The sequence below is a fragment of the Typopeltis vanoorti genome, chromosome 10 (assembly GCF_054136105.1).
Source record: "Typopeltis vanoorti isolate ZY-2024b chromosome 10, IOZ_Tvanoo_1.0, whole genome shotgun sequence".
Lineage (NCBI taxonomy): Eukaryota > Metazoa > Arthropoda > Arachnida > Uropygi > Thelyphonidae > Typopeltis > Typopeltis vanoorti.
In genome coordinates this window covers 25630001-25651757 of record NC_143558.1, presented here as the reverse complement: position 1 = coordinate 25651757, position 21757 = coordinate 25630001, and the positions used below count along the sequence as shown (strand labels likewise).

The following is a 21757-nucleotide window of genomic DNA, read 5'->3' as shown; positions in this document are numbered from 1 at the left end:
ACAAAATAGAATGGCTCGAATCTATCAAGAACGCGAGTAACGTTTTGATGAGGCATTCAGTTTAGTCTCAGAAGGATATTGCAGAATTTTCTCTTGAAAATTCGGTTCCCTAGCAAGATAAGCCAGCCTTAGAATACGTTATTCAAATAACTACAAGCCAATATCTGATAATCTTAGTTATCGAAATAGTAATTCTCATCAACGCAACTTTCTCATTGATGTTGAATTCGTTTGTTCGTTTGCTGAGATTCATCTTATTAAAATATATAAAAAAATTCGTCTTTGCTGCTCAAATTGCAGATCATTTCAGAAAGCTAAGCATTTCCCTCCTATCAGACACCACGAACAAATCACTCGAGAAACTGTCTGCATATTATCACCACCTGGCTACATTATTAGCTCAAGAAATTTATGATCTACTTCTTTCCCCAACTGATGAAGATCTCTCCTATCAGCCCGTTTATCAAACAGAAAGCTGTGTGACCTTTAAAGTTTGTAGTAACTTTATTAATCTCCTATAATCCTTTAATGTCATTAATCTTGACGCTTTACTTGCTTAGACTAAGTGACACGTAATTAAATATACGCACACTTATTTTAAGCCAGGGATATGATCTGCTTATTCTTGTTATTAGTTAATTATATTATCAACGCCTTGTTTTGTTTAGATTAAGTGTCTTACGAAATATTTCCTCATACAACTTGTTGCAATTACCCCCATGTTTTAATAAACTGCTATGATAACAAAGAATTCGAATTTGACACAATGTAATTTCTAAGCCTTTTAAATATAAGTTAAATATCTTGAATATTGCTTGATTCACTTCTCGTTAATGTTTTTTTTTTACGAAAATGTAAATTTTCAGTACCGGTAATTGGTTTCCATGGCGATCGCTCGAGAATTTATTGGCACGTTGCCAAATTACGCTTTTAAATGTTTGTTGTTTATTAGATCTAGGTTACTTAGAAATATCAATTATTTCTTGAATTTTCACATCATCATCCACCTATATTTAAATTTAAAAAAAAAAACTTTAAGGTTGATTTACGAAGGTCATTCGCTTTTCATTTAATAGCGCACAATCTACTATATAAAATGAATAAAATGAACCCTAGCGCTTCCATTAAGATCTCTAGTTTCTGGCAGAGTTATCGTTGAAGTTAATTATTATCAAACTAATTTTGCTAGTATAGGAAGCAGTGTGTTGTGAATACTTGTGAAAGTATTAATATTTTTAATAATACTTATATTACTGATATTAATAATTATGCACCAGTTAAATGGAAAAAAAAATCCACAAAATTTGGCATTTATGGTTTTGGTTTCAGATTATAATTTTAAAAACATATTAAATTATGAAAATCGTAAAGTTTATCACTTTTGATTCTGCTCGACTTTGCTAAGTCATTTCGTCTTATGCAGCCACCGAAGGAGGCAAGCTAGCCTCATTAGGTGCGGTCCCAAGCCCGGATAAATGCGAGGGTTGATGTCAGGAAGGGCATCCGGTCGGAAAACTTCAGTGCCAACTCAAACTATGATTATGAGTCGAAGAGAAAATGATATAAGGGCTAGGGCGTACCCCTTAAGCGACGCGCAGCCACATTGCCCTACAGCTGTGAGAAGTGGACGAGGGCTACCGCATCAAGGGCGGGTGCGGTTAAAGAAGCGAGCCCAGCAGGTGGAGAGGATGTTGCGAGTGGGAACACTGAATGTTGGAAGCATGACTGGAAGGGGAAGAGAGGTGGCAGACATGATGAGGAAGAGGAAGTTGGACATTTTATGTGTGCAGGAGACAAGGTGGAAAGGGGGAAAGGCAAAGGAACTGGGAGATGGATATAAATTGTTTTACTCTGGAATGAATAACGAGGGAAGAAATGGTGTAGGAATTGTGGTGTGTGGCAGAATGAAGGGTGAAGTACTGGACGTGGGTAGAAGGAACGACAGGATCATTGCGAATGAAATTGGGTCTTGGAGAAGAGCGGGTGGTCATATTATGTGTATATGCCCCGCAAGTTGGTTGTACAGCAGAGGAAAAAGATGAGTTCTGGAACGTGTTAGATGAAGAAATGAGGGAATTGGAAGAAAATGAGATGGTGATTGTCGGAGGAGACTTGAACGATCACATAGGAAGACAGAATAGAGACTGTGAAAGGGTGCATGGTGGCCATGGAGTGGGAATGATGAACCAGGAAGGAGAGAGGGTTGTGGACTTTGCAGTAGCGTTTGATCTGGCAATTGTGAACTCGTTTTTCTTCAAGAGGGAAGAACATTTGATAACATTTAGAAGTGGTAACAACAGCTCACAAATTGACTACATTTTGACTAGAAGAAAACATCTTAAGGTTGTGACAAATTGTAAAGTAATTCCAACAGATCAAGTAGCACAACAACAACACCGATTGCTGTGTCGAAGATAAGAACTTCTGGTTGCCATTGGATGAAGACAATTAAGTGGTTTCGCTTAAAAGATGAGAGTGTGAGGAATCGTTTTAGGGAGAGAGTGTTAGAGAGGATTTCGGATTGACTGGAAAGTGTACAAGATTGGTGGAAACATAATTCAAAAGTAATCCTGAGCTGTGCAATCGAGGTGCTTGGTGAGACATCTGGAAAGATTAGAGAGCAGAAGGAGGGTTGGTGGTGGAATAATGATGTACAAGTGGCAGTGACAGCTAAGAGGAAGGCAAAGCAGAAGTGGGATGAGTCAAGAGTGGAAGAGGACAGAGAGGTGTACAAAGAGAGAAAGCAAGAAGCCAAGAGAGTTGTGGCACAGGCGAAGGCCATGGCATATCAAGATCTGTATGATCAATTAGAAACAAAGGAAGGACAGAGAAAAATTTACCAACTAGCGAAATGTAGAAATAAAGCAGCTAAGGACATCTTATATGTGAGGCAGATCAAAGATGATGAAGGAAGAGTATTATGGAGGGATGTGGACATAAGAAACAGATGGAAAATATACTTTGAGGGACTTTTGAATGAGGAAAATGCAAGGACTCACAGAGGAGATGGGCAGCCTTCTGAGGGGATGGTGCAGAACATCAGTAGAATGGAAGTGACGGAGGCCATGAAGAGGATGAGGAATGGAAAAGCGGTGGGCCCCGACAGAATTCCAGTGGAGGCATGGAAAGCACTGGGGGAAGAGGGAATTTACCTGCTATGGGACCTGTTCATGAAAGTTTGCCAACAGGAAAATATACCCGAGGAATGGAGGGAGAGTACTCTTGTTCCCATCTACAAGGGTAAAGGGGATGCACAAGACTGTAAAAATTACAGAGGAATAAAGTTGATGTCCCACACAATGAAGATCCTAGAAAGGGTTCTTGATGGTAGATTGAGGGAGGAGGTGGAGATTGCAAAGGAACAATTTGATTTGGCTTCATGCCTGATAGATCAACATCAGATGCTATCTTTGGGTTACGACAGATGATGGAAAAATATCGAGAGAAACAAAGGGAGTTACATCTGGTATTTATTGATCTGGAGAAAGCATACGATAGAGTGCCAAGGCAAGAAGTCTGGAGATGTCTGAGGGAGAAGAAGGTGCCGGAGAAATATGTCAGGTTGGTGCAGGAAATGTACAGAAATGTGAAGACAAGTGTTCGGACCTGTCTGGGACAGACAGAAAGTTTTAAAGTAACAGTTGGCTTGCATCAAGGGTTAGCATTAAGTCCGTTTCTGTTTAATATTGTGATGGAGGTGGTAACAGAGGAGGTGAGAGAAGATGCACCCTGGACAATGTTGTATGCAGATGACATCTTGCTGTATGTAGATTCAAGAGAAGAAGCGTAAACTAAACTGGAAAGATGGAGAAAAGTACTGGAAGCTGGAAGGAAATGTCATCAGGAAGGTGAGAGACTTTAGATACTTAGGTTCAACAGTGGAAGAAGATGGAGGAGCTGAGAAGGAAGTGGGATGCAGGATACAAGCAGGTTGGAGGAACTGGAGGGAGATGGCTGGAGTGTTATGCGATAAGAGGGTGCCGATCAATCTGAAAGGCAAAATTTATAGGACAGTAGTGAGGCCAGCTATGACATATGCTATAGAAACTGTGGCCCTGAGGAAAAATCACATTAGCAGGATGGAAGTAGCAGAGATGAGAATGCTTGGGTGGATGTGCGGTGTGACCAGAAAGGATCATCTGAGAAATGACTATGTCAGGGGAACAGTGAAAGTTACGAACTTAGGAGCGAAAATACAGGAGGCAAGGTTGAGATGGTTTGGTCATGTGATGAGGAGGGATGACGAATATGTGGGAAGAAGGGTCATGCAGATGGATGTACAAGGAAGGCGGAAGCGTGGGCGGCCAAAGAAGAGATGGAGGGAGCTGGTAGAAGAGGACTTGAAGATGAAGAACTTGGATGTGGTGACAGCCCAAGACAGGAAGGTGTGGAGGAGACTCATAACAAACAGTGACCCCACTTAAGTGGGAGAAGCTGCAGATGAAGAAGAAGATTCTGCTCGATAGAAGATTCTGAATAATGTGACATGATAGTTGCCATAAAAAATCATTTAATTTGTAATTGCATTGTAAACAGAAAATCTTCACATCAGCTTCGTTTGTAAAGCTGCATTACAGTCATTTTCGTATTTGTCCAATAACAAACACTTACTTTATAAACCAACCATTGAATTAACAGCGTTAAGCAAGAGTCAATCAATCTCTAACTCAGGGGTTTTCAACCTTTCAGACAGTGCGGGCCTCATTAAAAATTTCAGTGAAGTTCGCGGGACACTAAGCGATACTGTGGTATTTAGAATTGTAAGATGCTTTCCAGATTCACAAGGTACGCTGTGCATTTGATACTTTACATAAAATCCTATAAAAATAAATCAACTCAGCTTTAAAAGCGTAGGTAGAAGCCGGGGTCATGATAAGTAAGAAAAAAGAGAATGAAGGAAACATTCATTTTTTACAATGTCAATGGGCAACTTGACAATGCTTTTCCTTAACCAGCTTGTCGATGTTGGCAGTCGCTGATGCCACACCTTATCAAAATCAAAAGCCTTCGCAGCATCTATAAAGACCCCAACTGTGTGTATTTCTGAATCCGAAATTTAAAAGGAAAATCCTTATAAGGACTGGCCTAAAGGGGCGAAGCAAGAGTGCTTTTCATCTACCCCGTTATCTGTAGAGGACAGGGTAGAGATAAGGTGTTATTGAGCTATTAAAGCTCTGATCATGGCAGGAGGGTAACAGCAACAGCCGAGCCTCCATTACCATCCAAGGGTATTAATCACCGATGTTTAAGTAAAGGTGAACTCAAAAAAATTTTCGGACGATCTCTAGGCCACTCCATAGTGGGCGAAAGACCGTCCATATCTCAGCGTTGGTTCCACTCAGTGACGGGCACCTCCACCACCGAGCAGAACCGCTCAAATTCTGAAGAAAATCATTCACCGACAAATCCCCTCAGCGGACCGTGCCGGAGAACACTTTACCCGGAGACTCAAATTGTTCCCTTAAGGCAAAAACCTTAAGAGAGCGAACTCAAAACTCTCGAATCTCAGCGCCCCTGGGGGTAACAGCAACAGCCGAACCTCAGTTAAACTTCATTGGTACAGCATTGCCATCCATTACCCTCCAAGAGTATTAATCACTGCATCTCACGGTCGATTCTCACAGAAGGTCTAAATGGAGCTATTAAAGCTATGACCATGGTAGGAGGGTAACAGCAATAGCCGAGCCTCAGTTAGAACTTCATTGGCTACAGCATTGCCATCCATTCCCTCCAAAGGTATTAATTAATCACCGCATCTCACGCTTGATTAACTCCAGCAATCTCAATCCAACAACTCTCCAGTCTAAATGGAAATAAAGTCCTTATATATATATATATAAAGTCCTTATATATATATATATATATATATATATATATATATAAGGATATAAGGACTGGCTTAAAGGGGCGAAGCAAGAATGCTTTTCATATTCCCCGTTATCTGTAGAGGACAGTGTAGGGATAAGGTGTTAATGAGCTATTAAATTAAAGCTATGACCATGGTAGGAGGGTAACAGCAATAGCCGAGCCTCAGTTAGAACTTCATTGGCTACAGCATTGCCATCCATTCCCTCCAAAGGTATTAATTAATCACCGCATCTCACGCTTGATTAACTCCAGCAATCTCAATCCAACAACTCTCCAGTCTAAATGGAAATAAAGTCCTTATATATATATATATAAAGTCCTTATATATATATATATATATATATATATATATATATAAGGATATAAGGACTGGCTTAAAGGGGCGAAGCAAGAATGCTTTTCATATTCCCCGTTATCTGTAGAGGACAGTGTAGGGATAAGGTGTTAATGAGCTATTAAATTAAAGCTATGACCATGGTAGGAGGGTAACAGCAATAGCCGAGCCTCAGTTAGAACTTCATTGGCTACAGCATTGCCATCCATTCCCTCCAAAGGTATTAATTAATCACCGCATCTCACGCTTGATTAACTCCAGCAATCTCAATCCAACAACTCTCCAGTCTAAATGGAAATAAAGTCCTTATATATATATATATAAAGTCCTTATATATATATATATATATATATATATATATATATATATATATAAGGATATAAGGACTGGCTTAAAGGGGCGAAGCAAGAATGCTTTTCATATTCCCCGTTATCTGTAGAGGACAGTGTAGGGATAAGGTGTTAATGAGCTATTAAATTAAAGCTATGACCATGGTAGGAGGGTAACAGCAATAGCCGAGCCTCAGTTAGAACTTCATTGGCTACAGCATTGCCATCCATTCCCTCCAAAGGTATTAATTAATCACCGCATCTCACGCTTGATTAACTCCAGCAATCTCAATCCAACAACTCTCCAGTCTAAATGGAAATAAAGTCCTTATATATATATATATAAAGTCCTTATATATATATATATATATATATATATATATATATAAGGATATAAGGACTGGCTTAAAGGGGCGAAGCAAGAATGCTTTTCATATTCCCCGTTATCTGTAGAGGACAGTGTAGGGATAAGGTGTTAATGAGCTATTAAATTAAAGCTCTGATCATGGCAGGAGGGTAACAGCAACGGCCGAACCTCAGTTAAAACTTCATTGGTACAGCATTGCCATCCATTACCCTCCAAAGGTATTGTATTCTTTCTACCCTTCTAAATGGAAATACATAATCTAATTTAATATATATTACTCAGAAGAAGATAAAAAAATGGTGTCCTAGCTATTATCTTTTAATTTCAGTATTATTTAAAAATATTTGAAGCTTTTGCAATAATAATTATTATTATAATTAAAACTTCGAGATTTTTATTAAATTAGTCTAAAAAAAATTAAATGTCTATGATATTATTGAATTAAACCATTTGATCTTTTAATTTCCAGAAAATAGACATATCTACTTCAGTTTATAAATTCACGCTGAAGTTATAAAATTATGGAACAAAAGGCAGAGATCTCTCTTTGATTCCGATCTTTGAGTTTCTTATTCGGTTTTGAAACAGTGTGGGATTTAATATCCCCTTAATGTAAATAATGTTTACATCGCCGAAATAAAGCCTATTGGCTCTTTATTTATGTAAAAGACAGAGATTTTATTTATGTAAAATGTGCTATTTCATTCAACTAATTGTGAACGGGAGTTAATATCGATACATAATATTCCAACGTAAACTATTTTGTCCGTATTTAGGACAAACATATTATTTGAAACCGAATAAGCTTTCATTAGTAGAATCGGAAAAATGTTTCGCCAGAATCGTGAATTATTTATAACCGAATACTTTCATTACAACGCAGATTTTCTGTAATTACGTTATTTGACATTAACAAAGTTCAGTACTTGGGAAAAGGAACACACACACACAAAATTAAATTCAAAAAAATAAAAAATAACGCAGTAATTTGTGCCAGCTCTTGGGAAACCCTGGCCATCAATAAGCTTTTATTTTAATGAACATTAAAATAAAAATTAAAATTAAAATAAAATTAAAATAAATAAACAAACTCAGCTTTAAGAGCGTAGATTAGGAGTCGGGTTTATGATAAGTCAATACTGTACAATCAATACTTGAAAAAAGATAATTTAATGAAGAAAACATTCATTTTTTACAACGTCAATGGGCAACTTGACAATGTTTTTCCTTGACTAGCTTGTCGATGTGGCCATCAATGTTGGAAGTCGCTATGCGCAGAGTATTCTCGAGATGTTGGTCCGTAATCTGAGTTCTTGTCTTGGACTTCACATGCTTCATTCTGGAGAAGTACTGCTCATATAAGTATATTCTTCATAACAAAGCGCACATCTTCAAAGCATGCCGGCGAAGATTAGGGAATGCGTCGTCAGAAATGTAGCCTTTTTAAAATGTAAGCAAGGGCACATTGAATAATTTTTCTCTCAAAGAAGATTTCAAACAGCTCCATTTACACTGAGCCTGGCATTTCGGCAGCACTGACACTGAATGGCATTCCAAATAAATCTAAAGAAGACCAACAGTCTTGTTGGTTATGAAAATCACTAAATCTCTCTTTGAACTCACTTCGCAACGGCTAATTTTGTGGCGTAATTCATCAAGAGACGAACAGTTGGACTCGGCGAGAAGCTGAAATGAGTTAAGTCTTTCTTTGCGAGCTGTGCCTCCCAAAGTTTGAGCTTGGCCACAAAAGCTTTGATGTGATCAAACAGAGTGTGCACCAGTTGATCTTTGGATTGTGGCGGCGTATTTAGGTCATTCATATGCAACAAGATGTCCGTCACAAAGGCAAAGTCTGTCATTAACTTCGGATTGTTGAATTCCGTAATCGGCTTCCCCTTGGTTTGCATGAACTGCTGTATTTTGCTCCTTAAAATCAAAGTCTCTTTTAAGAACCTTCCCTCTGCTCAACCCAACGCACATCACTATAATAAACCACATTGCCGAGATCCGCTTCGCACACTTGGATCAAAAACTCTTGGAATTGACGATCAGATTTCTTGCCCTAATAATGTTGACGACAGTCGCAATAACTTTCATAACATTCTCGAATCCAATGGTTTTCGCGCACAAATTCTCCTGGTGGATTAAACAGTGTTAATGGACGAAATATTTTCCTTCTAGTTCCGGTTTTTTCCGTAGCAGCGCAACAAACCCTTCGTTTTTTCCCACCATAGCAGGGGCACCATCAGTTACCACACCCTTGAGGTTGGTAAGGCCGAGGTCTAGAAACGTTGGAACGTTTTCTTGGCGGCTTCAAGAATATCAGTGCCTTTCGTCGTTCCCTACATAGGTACGAGCGCTAGCAGTTCTTCTGTCACGCTGAATTGTTGATCAATGCTACGGACAAAGATAGCCAGTTGTGCTGTATCCTTCACATTTGTGCTCTCATCTAAACCAAGTGAATATGACGTAAATTCGGACGACCGTTTTTTTTTAAGTTCCTTCAATGTCATCGGCAAGCTCTTCGACACGTCGTGCTACAGTTATCCCAGACAAACTCGGTTTTTTAAACACTTCCTTATTATTTGGGCACAGAATATCCCCAGCAGCGATGAGACACTCTTTCACAAACTCGCCATCCAAGAAGGCTTTTGGTTTTTTAGCAATTTTGTCTGCTATTACATAACTTATCTTGACTCACGCTTCGCTCTCTTCCCTGTACCTTTTAAACGTACACTGCTGGTATTTTAAATCACATTGTCTCAATAGTGTCGTTTTAAATTGTATTTTTTTGATACTGACACTAACTCACGACAAATTAATCACACTGGCTTATCGTCGATCGGCACAAAAAAGTACAAATTGGTCCACTTTTCATTAAAAAACCCGACAAGAATCACTTGATTTACGCATTTTACTCGTGGACGCCATAGAGATGGAAGATGAATCCAAAAAATGATCCAAAATTGGCGTGTAATGTTTATTATACACTGAATATGTCTCACACTAATGAAAAAAGTCTTGCAGTATAAAACCACAATAGGCTATCGCTGACACGACGAACCTGCGTGCACTGCGTGCGCTTATACACGAATATCACACTGTTCACGACTGACTAACTGACTGTGGATGAGATCCTCTTGTATTTATATCGAGAACCTTCGAGATGTATCTGGAAGGCACTAGACAGCGCTCTCGAACGAACTACTACTTCAGCTATCTACCTGCGAGTCACGTGTTTTTAGCCAGCATAAAATGAAAGAGTACATGATGCTCCCAAGTCAGTGCAACTGTTTCCGGGTGAGATGGCTGCGACAAGGGAACTGACGGAGTTTTAAAGAGGCGTTGTGGTAGTGAGGATCACAAAGTGGAGATATTTATGATTTCTGCCGGAGTATTGGGAGTGATATGTTCTGAATTATCAGTATTCAGCTTTCTCTTCATCTGTGTGAACACTCCCCTTCTTGGTTTGTATAGGGGGGGGGGGGTATGAGTTGCTTTTTGGTGTGGATGGCTGTTAAGAATATCTAGACGGAGTGATCTTCAGCATTGAAGTTAGCCAATTTGGCTTCCCATTGATGGTTTCTGAGTTTTTGAAGAGCTTTACGAACTTGTCTGTTTAGGTTCTTCAGTACTGTTTTGTCTTGTGGGGCTCGTGCATTATGGAATCTCTTTCTGGCTCTGTTTTTTGCTCAAATTAGGTCCATGATTTCCTCTGGGATACGGATCTATTACTTTCTGAATTTTGATGGGTAAGCTATTTACTGCTGAGTCTATCTCTTCCTTTTTACTGATTTTGGGCACTGGACCAATATAATCTGGAAGAACCTTGACTAACTTGTCCCATGGTATGAATGTGTGTGTGCGGGGGGGGGGGGGGGAATTGATCTGATGAACCTAAATTAAGCACTATGGGAGTGTGGTCAGAAGATAATTCGTTAACTGTTTCCAATTTGTATTGGTATCTTATATTTTTAAAAATTGACGATGTCTAGCACATCCGAGCTTCCTGATGGGCTGAAGTGGGTGGGCTCGGTAGGTCAGGCCACAATAGCAGAGTTGAGCATTGCGTAGTTGAATAGTAGCGTGTAGCCTTTGGTGTTAATTGAAGAGCTGTATAAAGCTGTGTGTGTTTTGAATTGAGGTCTCCTACTATTATTATGGAGTCATTTGATCCGAGTATGGAGTCCAGATCTGTTGTCAACAGAGGAATGCTCGGAGTAGCATAGATCTTGAGACTGCCAGCATTGCCGATATGTACCTTCACGCCAGTCACCTCCAGGTTTACGGCTTGGAGGTTGGGTATTGTATTATGATTTAGGTAACTCTGGATATATATATAGGGCTGTGCCTACACCTCTTGCGCCAAGTCTATCATTTCTGTACATAGTGTAGCCACGGATACTAGGGTTATTAGATGGTGTTAGGTGTGTTTCACCAATCAAGATGATATCAGCACTGAGACGAGTCGCAAATTCTTGAAGTTCCAGGACCTTCAAGAATTTGCTACTATCATTCGTTTATCAATCCATTTGTATTCTAAGCTAGTATCATGAGTGACTTTGGTTTGAATTTTTTACTCATGACAGATGGCTGTTATAATGGTTTGAGTGCTTTCCAGGAATCTTTTTCTGGAAGATGGTGAATGACTTGTTTTGCTGAATTCCTGCAGCATGGTGGCAAGAGAAGCAATTAAAACTGATGTTAGGTTGGAGCTTGCTTGCTCAAGAGATGTAGGAATCTTAGTTCGTGCAGCCTCTGCATATGTTTTGGTCGTGGTTGTGGAAAGTGTTCTTTCCTGTGTGGTTGAAGGTGAAGTGTTTCGGACTGGGACGACCTACTTGGTTGCTTATGGCGTCGTTGTGAGGAGCAAGATTGACTCTTGCTGACCCTCGATTTTTTGGATTGAAAAGGCATCCCTTGTAGTTGGTGGGGTGAGGTCCTCTGCAGTTAGCACAGTAGGCAGGAGTAGATTGTGGCTTGGTGCAGGTGTTTGTCTGATGTCCCTCGCCGCACCTCAAGCACCTGTAGGCTGCCTTACATAATGTTTGGACGTGCCCGAACCTTTGGCACCTATGACAATGTCCTGCTTTCTTCCTGAGAGGCTCAGTTGATATTTTGAGTCCGCATACAACTGTCAGTTCATAGATTTGCTTTAGTGTATTGCTGATTTCTACCAGCACCAAAGGCATTGGTCTTGTATCTCACCTGAGCATCCTGCTCACTTTAATTGAGGACAGGCCCTGTCTGGAGAGGTCGGTGATCACATCTTTAGGGGATGATACCTTCGGCAACCCCACGAAGAACCACTTCAGGTTCGTTTCGCTGGGTAAAGCGAAGGTGTGGTATGGGAGATTTGCATTGTCCATAAATTAGTCATTTGTCTATAGTCTGTGACTGTGGCAGGTTGAATTTTAACTCCTTCATCGGACTTTTTGGCCCATGAGAATGTGATGTTATGTTCCCTGAAGGCTGATGAGACAGGAATCCATTTTTCTTGATCCCTTAAGATGACTGGTGGTATTTTTTCTTTAGGTACTTTGACTGATTCCATCTTTGTTGTTTTGGGTTCTTCTGTGGTGGTAGTGATTTGTCTCTTCTTTTTGACCGTTTGGAATTCTGTATGTGTTTCTGAGGTCTGATAGATGCTGTCTTGGGATGTAGCATCTTCTAGATTTGGGGAGTGTACAAAGTCCGATTGCGTCTGTGTAATGAATTCGTCACTTGTGTCATCCATTTTGTCTTCTATGACTGCTGACGGGGGCGGGGAGAATGTATCAAAAAGCTTAACTTTTCCCAGGCAGTAGTCACTCAGTAGCTTTCCTAGTCTGAGGATTTCCTTGTATACCTCCTCAAATATGGCCTCATTCAGAGGTTTTGCCATGAGAGTAATAAATGAAAAATGTGTAAAGACACAGCTAGAGAAAGAATAAAGATTGCTCAGGTGTCCCGAGAAAATTACAGATAATCCTATGGACTTTTGAGAGTCCACTGGAAAATCCCGTAGACAACAGGCGTCCACCAGCAAAACAATATATTATAGTTTAAAATGCCCTAAAAACAGAGAAAAGGAGTGTCAGGAACGCACTTGGCCACAGTGCGGAAAACCTCCCTCCCTAAAGTACCATTCATCCACCACTGGACCTCGTTGCGAGTGGGGGCCTACGCCGCCATCACACCCGTGAGCTTCCCGAAAAACCTTGTATAAAATCTAATCAGGCTCAATCTAAAAATAACACGTCTGATCTCTATTCATAATCTTCATTCTTTTTTTCCCGTTTCCCATACGGTTAGTTTATAATATAATATAATAATAGCCAGTTCACCAGAACATTCTTCTTCATGGTAATACCTGTAGAAGATATATATATATGTATATATATGTGTATATATATATATATATATATATATATATATATATATATATGTAGAAAGTATTTTTACCTTGGGTATAAATATATGTTAAAGATACCATACCAAGCAAATTTAAACCTGGTTTTACTCCATTTCCCAAGTAAGCAAACAGACTAAAAGTCAAGTTTGCGCCTGCAATTGATGCAAGTCTAACTGATCCCACAGGTAGTGCAGGAACAGGGCAACTCGTGGCAAAGGTGGAACAAGCTCCGATCACTAATCTTAATATTTACCTTTAATGCCAAAACACATCTCCAAGAAGGGGATGTATGATGTTTTGTATTAAAGGCAAGGGGCCACTACCCAGACCGGTTTCGACCTTTATTGAGGTCTCGTCAGTGGGAGCTAGGCTTAGAAATACCAAGATTTAGTAATACAGAGCTTGTAAGTATTTCGCCAAAACAAGTTACCATAAGGTGTTTTAACCTTATTAAATAAAAATCTCTGGAGGAGATATAAATGTAGAAAGTATTTTTACCTTGGGTATAAATATATGTTAAAGATACCAAGCAAATTTAAACCTGGTTTTACTCCATTTCCCAAGTAAGCAAACAGACTAAAAGTCAAGTTTGCGCCTGCAATTGATGCAAGTCTAACTGATCCCACAGGTAGTGCAGGAACAGGGCAACTCGTGGCAAAGGTGGAACAAGCTCCGATCACTAATCTTAATATTTACCTTTAATGCCAAAACACATCTCCAAGAAGGGGATGTATGATGTTTTGTATTAAAGGCAAGGGGCCACTACCCAGACCGGTTTCGACCTTTATTGAGGTCTCGTCAGTGGGAGCTAGGCTTAGAAATACCAAGATTTAGTAATACAGAGCTTGTAAGTATTTCGCCAAAACAAGTTACCATAAGGTGTTTTAACCTTATTAAATAAAAATCTCTGGAGGAGATATAAATGTAGAAAGTATTTTTACCTTGGGTATAAATATATGTTAAAGATACCAAGCAAATTTAAACCTGGTTTTACTCCATTTCCCAAGTAAGCAAACAGACTAAAAGTCAAGTTTGCGCCTGCAATTGATGCAAGTCTAACTGATCCCACAGGTAGTGCAGGAACAGGGCAACTCGTGGCAAAGGTGGAACAAGCTCCGATCACTAATCTTAATATTTACCTTTAATGCCAAAACACATCTCCAAGAAGGGGATGTATGATGTTTTGTATTAAAGGCAAGGGGCCACTACCCAGACCGGTTTCGACCTTTATTGAGGTCTCGTCAGTGGGAGCTAGGCTTAGAAATACCAAGATTTAGTAATACAGAGCTTGTAAGTATTTCGCCAAAACAAGTTACCATAAGGTGTTTTAACCTTATTAAATAAAAATCTCTGGAGGAGATATAAATGTAGAAAGTATTTTTACCTTGGGTATAAATATATGTTAAAGATACCAAGCAAATTTAAACCTGGTTTTACTCCATTTCCCAAGTAAGCAAACAGACTAAAAGTCAAGTTTGCGCCTGCAATTGATGCAAGTCTAACTGATCCCACAGGTAGTGCAGGAACAGGGCAACTCGTGGCAAAGGTGGAACAAGCTCCGATCACTAATCTTAATATTTACCTTTAATGCCAAAACACATCTCCAAGAAGGGGATGTATGATGTTTTGTATTAAAGGCAAGGGGCCACTACCCAGACCGGTTTCGACCTTTATTGAGGTCTCATCAGTGGGAGCTAGGCTTAGAAATACCAAGATTTAGTAATACAGAGCTTGTAAGTATTTCGCCAAAACAAGTTACCGTAAGGTGTTTTAACCTTATTAAATAAAAATCTCTGGAGGAGATATAAATGTAGAAAGTATTTTTACCTTGGGTATAAATATATGTTAAAGATACCAAGCAAATTTAAACCTGGTTTTACTCCATTTCCCAAGTAAGCAAACAGACTAAAAGTCAAGTTTGCGCCTGCAATTGATGCAAGTCTAACTGATCCCACAGGTAGTGCAGGAACAGGGCAACTCGTGGCAAAGGTGGAACAAGCTCCGATCACTAATCTTAATATTTACCTTTAATGCCAAAAACACATCTCCAAGAAGGGGATGTATGATGTTTTGTATTAAAGGCAAGGGGCCACTACCCAGACCGGTTTCGACCTTTATTGAGGTCTCATCAGTGGGAGCTAGGCTTAGAAATACCAAGATTTAGTAATACAGAGCTTGTAAGTATTTCGCCAAAACAAGTTACCATAAGGTGTTTTAACCTTATTAAATAAAAATCTCTGGAGGAGATATAAATGTAGAAAGTATTTTTACCTTGGGTATAAATATATGTTAAAGATACCAAGCAAATTTAAACCTGGTTTTACTCCATTTCCCAAGTAAGCAAACAGACTAAAAGTCAAGTTTGCGCCTGCAATTGATGCAAGTCTAACTGATCCCACAGGTAGTGCAGGAACAGGGCAACTCGTGGCAAAGGTGGAACAAGCTCCGATCACTAATCTTAATATTTACCTTTAATGCCAAAACACATCTCCAAGAAGGGGATGTATGATGTTTTGTATTAAAGGCAAGGGGCCACTACCCAGACCGGTTTCGACCTTTATTGAGGTCTCATCAGTGGGAGCTAGGCTTAGAAATACCAAGATTTAGTAATACAGAGCTTGTAAGTATTTCGCCAAAACAAGTTACCATAAGGTGTTTTAACCTTATTAAATAAAAATCTCTGGAGGAGATATAAATGTAGAAAGTATTTTTACCTTGGGTATAAATATATGTTAAAGATACCAAGCAAATTTAAACCTGGTTTTACTCCATTTCCCAAGTAAGCAAACAGACTAAAAGTCAAGTTTGCGCCTGCAATTGATGCAAGTCTAACTGATCCCACAGGTAGTGCAGGAACAGGGCAACTCGTGGCAAAGGTGGAACAAGCTCCGATCACTAATCTTAATATTTACCTTTAATGCCAAAACACATCTCCAAGAAGGGGATGTATGATGTTTTGTATTAAAGGCAAGGGGCCACTACCCAGACCGGTTTCGACCTTTATTGAGGTCTCGTCAGTGGGAGCTAGGCTTAGAAATACCAAGATTTAGTAATACAGAGCTTGTAAGTATTTCGCCAAAACAAGTTACCATAAGGTGTTTTAACCTTATTAAATAAAAATCTCTGGAGGAGATATAAATGTAGAAAGTATTTTTACCTTGGGTATAAATATATGTTAAAGATACCAAGCAAATTTAAACCTGGTTTTACTCCATTTCCCAAGTAAGCAAACAGACTAAAAGTCAAGTTTGCGCCTGCAATTGATGCAAGTCTAACTGATCCCACAGGTAGTGCAGGAACAGGGCAACTCGTGGCAAAGGTGGAACAAGCTCCGATCACTAATCTTAATATTTACCTTTAATGCCAAAACACATCTCCAAGAAGGGGATGTATGATGTTTTGTATTAAAGGCAAGGGGCCACTACCCAGACCGGTTTCGACCTTTATTGAGGTCTCGTCAGTGGGAGCTAGGCTTAGAAATACCAAGATTTAGTAATACAGAGCTTGTAAGTATTTCGCCAAAACAAGTTACCATAAGGTGTTTTAACCTTATTAAATAAAAATCTCTGGAGGAGATATAAATGTAGAAAGTATTTTTACCTTGGGTATAAATATATGTTAAAGATATATGTTAAAGATACCAAGCAAATTTAAACCTGGTTTTACTCCATTTCCCAAGTAAGCAAACAGACTAAAAGTCAAGTTTGCGCCTGCAATTGATGCAAGTCTAACTGATCCCACAGGTAGTGCAGGAACAGGGCAACTCGTGCCAAAGGTGGAACAAGCTCCGATCACTAATCTTAATATTTACCTTTAATGCCAAAACACATCTCCAAGAAGGGGATGTATGATGTTTTGTATTAAAGGCAAGGGGCCACTACCCAGACCGGTTTCGACCTTTATTGAGGTCTCGTCAGTGGGAGCTAGGCTTAGAAATACCAAGATTTAGTAATACAGAGCTTGTAAGTATTTCGCCAAAACAAGTTACCGTAAGGTGTTTTAACCTTATTAAATAAAAATCTCTGGAGGAGATATAAATGTAGAAAGTATTTTTACCTTGGGTATAAATATATGTTAAAGATACCAAGCAAATTTAAACCTGGTTTTACTCCATTTCCCAAGTAAGCAAACAGACTAAAAGTCAAGTTTGCGCCTGCAATTGATGCAAGTCTAACTGATCCCACAGGTAGTGCAGGAACAGGGCAACTCGTGGCAAAGGTGGAACAAGCTCCGATCACTAATCTTAATATTTACCTTTAATGCCAAAAACACATCTCCAAGAAGGGGATGTATGATGTTTTGTATTAAAGGCAAGGGGCCACTACCCAGACCGGTTTCGACCTTTATTGAGGTCTCGTCAGTGGGAGCTAGGCTTAGAAATACCAAGATTTAGTAATACAGAGCTTGTAAGTATTTCGCCAAAACAAGTTACCATAAGGTGTTTTAACCTTATTAAATAAAAATCTCTGGAGGAGATATAAATGTAGAAAGTATTTTTACCTTGGGTATAAATATATGTTAAAGATACCAAGCAAATTTAAACCTGGTTTTACTCCATTTCCCAAGTAAGCAAACAGACTAAAAGTCAAGTTTGCGCCTGCAATTGATGCAAGTCTAACTGATCCCACAGGTAGTGCAGGAACAGGGCAACTCGTGGCAAAGGTGGAACAAGCTCCGATCTCTAATCTTAATATTTACCTTTATACCCAAGGTAAAAATACTTTCTACATTTATATCTCCTCCAGAGATTTTTATTTAATAAGGTTAAAACACCTTATGGTAACTTGTTTTGGCGAAATACTTACAAGCTCTGTATTACTAAATCTTGGTATTTCTAAGCCTAGCTCCCACTGACGAGACCTCAATAAAGGTCGAAACCGGTCTGGGTAGTGGCCCCTTGCCTTTAATACAAAACATCATACATCCCCTTCTTGGAGATGTGTTTTGGCATTAAAGGTAAATATTAAGATTAGTGATCGGAGCTTGTTCCACCTTTGCCACGAGTTGCCCTGTTCCTGCACTACCTGTGGGATCAGTTAGACTTGCATCAATTGCAGGCGCAAACTTGACTTTTAGTCTGTTTGCTTACTTGGGAAATGGAGTAAAACCAGGTTTAAATTTGCTTGGTATCTTTAACATATATATATATATATATATATATATATATATATATGTGTGTGTGTGTGTGTGTGTGTGTTAAAAATTCCAAGCAATTTTAAACCTGGTTTTACTCCATTTCCCAAGTAAGCAAACAGACAAACAAGTCAAGTTTGCGCCTGCAAGTTATGCAAGTCTAGCTGGCCAAAACACATCTCCAAGAAGGGGATGCATGATGTTTTGTATTAAAGGCAAGAAGGCCACTACCCAGACCGGTTTCGACCTTTATTGAGGTCGAATGCGAGTTCATGTCTCTCATCATAGGCCTTTGGAGAATAAAGCATGCTGAGGGTCAGCAAACAGTAAGAGAGGAGAATAATGAAAGATAGAGTAGGATAGTAGGAGGTAAAAGAGGCCTCAGTCAACCTGTTTAGCCTTATATGGCTAATTGGTCTGTGACACATATTCTCAATTTATCTGTTCAAAAAAAAAGAAAATTTAACCATAAAAATTTTGACTAAAATTCACTTATAAATTTATCCTTAATAATTTCGTCAGTTATCTATGAAGGAGATCCATTGACCTTTTTTGAAAACAGTATTTTTAGTTAGAACATTTTTTTTGTTTTTTTATTATTATTTTTATTTTAAATTACATAAAAATTAAAGGACTTAAGGTCCGGTCAGTTGAACTGAAAGGGAACAAAATAAGGAACTTACAGACCTGGTACCACTGGGACTTAGAATGGGGTAGAAGACTGGCCCGGGAGATGCCGCTCACAAGGAGCAGCACCGCCTCGCAGTAAGCCTTCGCAGCCCGGGTTCTCAGATCTACCCCCCTTATTTGGAGTAAAGGAAACCGTGCCAGCGAAAGCTTTGTGGCGAGGAAGAACAGAGTGGTTGTTACTTTTCCTAGAGAGAGTTAGGTGGAGTTTTGGAGACACTAAAGAAATATACACGGCTTGATGCGTCCCTGTATAAGAAAGCATATTTTCGGTGGTTTGCAGTATTTGTTCACAAATTTAAAGTCGCCTAGTAGATGTCTCTCTTGCGCAAGAAATTTAGGAAGATAAAAAAAGAAACCTTTCCTTATTCCTGCGTACATTAAATACATTAAATTTGCGTCCCGTACCTGGGATTTTTTTTTTTTCTCATCAGTGGGAGCCAGGCTTACAAATACCAATACCAAGATTTAGTAATACAGAGCTTATAAGTATTTTACCAGAACAAGTTACCATAAGGTGTTCTAACCTTATTAAATAAAAATCTCTGGTTTAAAATTGCTTGGTATTTTTAACATTTATTATACCTAAGGTAAAATACTTTCTACATATACATATATATATATATATATATATATATATATAGAAAGTATTTTACCTTGGGTATAATAAATCTTAAAGATATCAAGCTATTTTAAACCTGGTTGCAGAGTCAGACTTGCAACACTTGCAGACGCAAACTTGACTTGTTTGTCTGTATGCTTACTTGGGAAATGGAGTAAAACCAGGTTTAAAATAGCTTGGTATCTTTAACATTTATTATACTCAAGGTAAAATACTTTCTATATTTATATCTCCTTCTGAGATTTTTATTTAATAAGGTTAAAACACCTTATGGTAACTTGTTTTGGTAAAATACTTATAAGCCCTGTATTACTAAATCTTGGTAATTCTAGCCTGGATCCCATTGATGAGACCTCGGTAGGGTCGGAACTGGTGGAACAACGCTGAGTTGGAGTCTTTCGGCCGCTATAGAGTGGTCTAGTGATCGTCCTAATTTTTAGAGAGGTCTTTACTTAAATACACCTCAATAACTAAAGGTCGAAACCGGTGGGGGCTATTATGAGTTCGCTCTCTTAAGGTTTTTGCCTTAAGGGAGCAATTTGAGTCTCTGAGGAAAGTGTTTTCCGGCACGGACCGGTGAGGGGCTTTGTCGGTGAATGATTTTATTCGGAATCGGAATATGAGCGGTTCTGCTCGGTGGTGGTGGTGGTGGGTGGGTGGAAAGCCATCACTGAGTGGAGCAAACGCTGAGATGGACGGTCTTTCGCCCATAATTGAGGGGCCTAGGGATCGTCCGAATTTTTAGAGACGGCTTTACTTATTCATATGGTCGAAACCGGTCTGGGTAGTGGCCCCCTGTCTTTAATACAAAGCATCATACATCTCCTCCAGGAGATGTGCTTTGCATTATGGGTAAATATTAAAATTAGTGATCGGAGCTTATTCTACTTTTACCATGATTTGCCTTGGTCTTGCACAACGTGCAGGGTCAGCTAGACTTGCAACACTTGCAGGCGCAAACTTGACTGTTTGTTGACTTGGGAAATGGAGTAAAACCAGGTTTAAAATAGCTTGGTATCTTTAACATATATGTATGTATGTATGTATAGAAGATATATGTTGAAAAAAGAGTTGGATCTTCTGTCCAATCTATATATATGTATATAGAAGAGATATATGTATAGAAGATATATATATATATATATATATATATATATATATATATATATGTTGAAAAAAGAGTTGGGTCTTGTGCACAATCTATGTTATGTATATATATATATATATATATATATATGTTGAAAAAAGAGTTGGGTCTTGTGCACAATCTATGTTATGTATATGTATATATATGTATGTATATATATATGTATATGTATGTATGTATATATATATATATGTATGTATGTATATGTATGTATATATACATATACATATGTATATATATATATACATATACATATGTATATATATATATATATATATATATATATATATATGGGAATAAATTTTTAACTTGGGTATATTGTATATTAGGATAACCAAGCAATTTTATATGCTTGGTTATTTTAGCTCCTAATCCCAAGTATGCACACAATTAAGTTTGCGCCTGAAACAAAGTTCAAGTCTAAAGATGGTACAACACCAGGGCAGCTCATTGTAAAGGTGGTTAAAGCTTTGATCACTATTCTTAGTATTTTCCCATAATGTAAAGCACATCTCACTAGAAGATGTATACTGCAATGCATTATGGGTGGGGTCACTACCCAGACCGGTTTCGACCTTTTTTGAGGTCTCCTCAGTGAGTAGCTAGACCCTAAATACCAAGGTTTTAGTAATACAAAGCCTTATCAACTTTACCTATATAAGTTGCAACAAGGTGTATTAAGTTTTAATAAAAATCTCTGGAGGAGATATTGATGGGAATAAATTTTTAACTTGGGTATATTGTATATTAGGATAACCAAGCAATTTTATATGCTTGGTTATTTTAGCTCCTAATCCCAAGTATGCAAACAATTAAGTTTGCGCCTGAAACAAAGTTCAAGTCTAAAGATGGTACATCTTTAGACTTGAACTTTGT

The 21757-nt window shown here is 38.7% G+C and overlaps 1 protein-coding gene across 1 annotated transcript in view; it reads left to right on the top strand.

Moving 5' to 3' along the window:
• Positions 1 to 21757, top strand: part of LOC150102247 (protein stum homolog) — a 151104-nt gene that overhangs the window by 68370 nt on the left and 60977 nt on the right. The gene's annotated exons all lie outside the window — the stretch shown is intronic.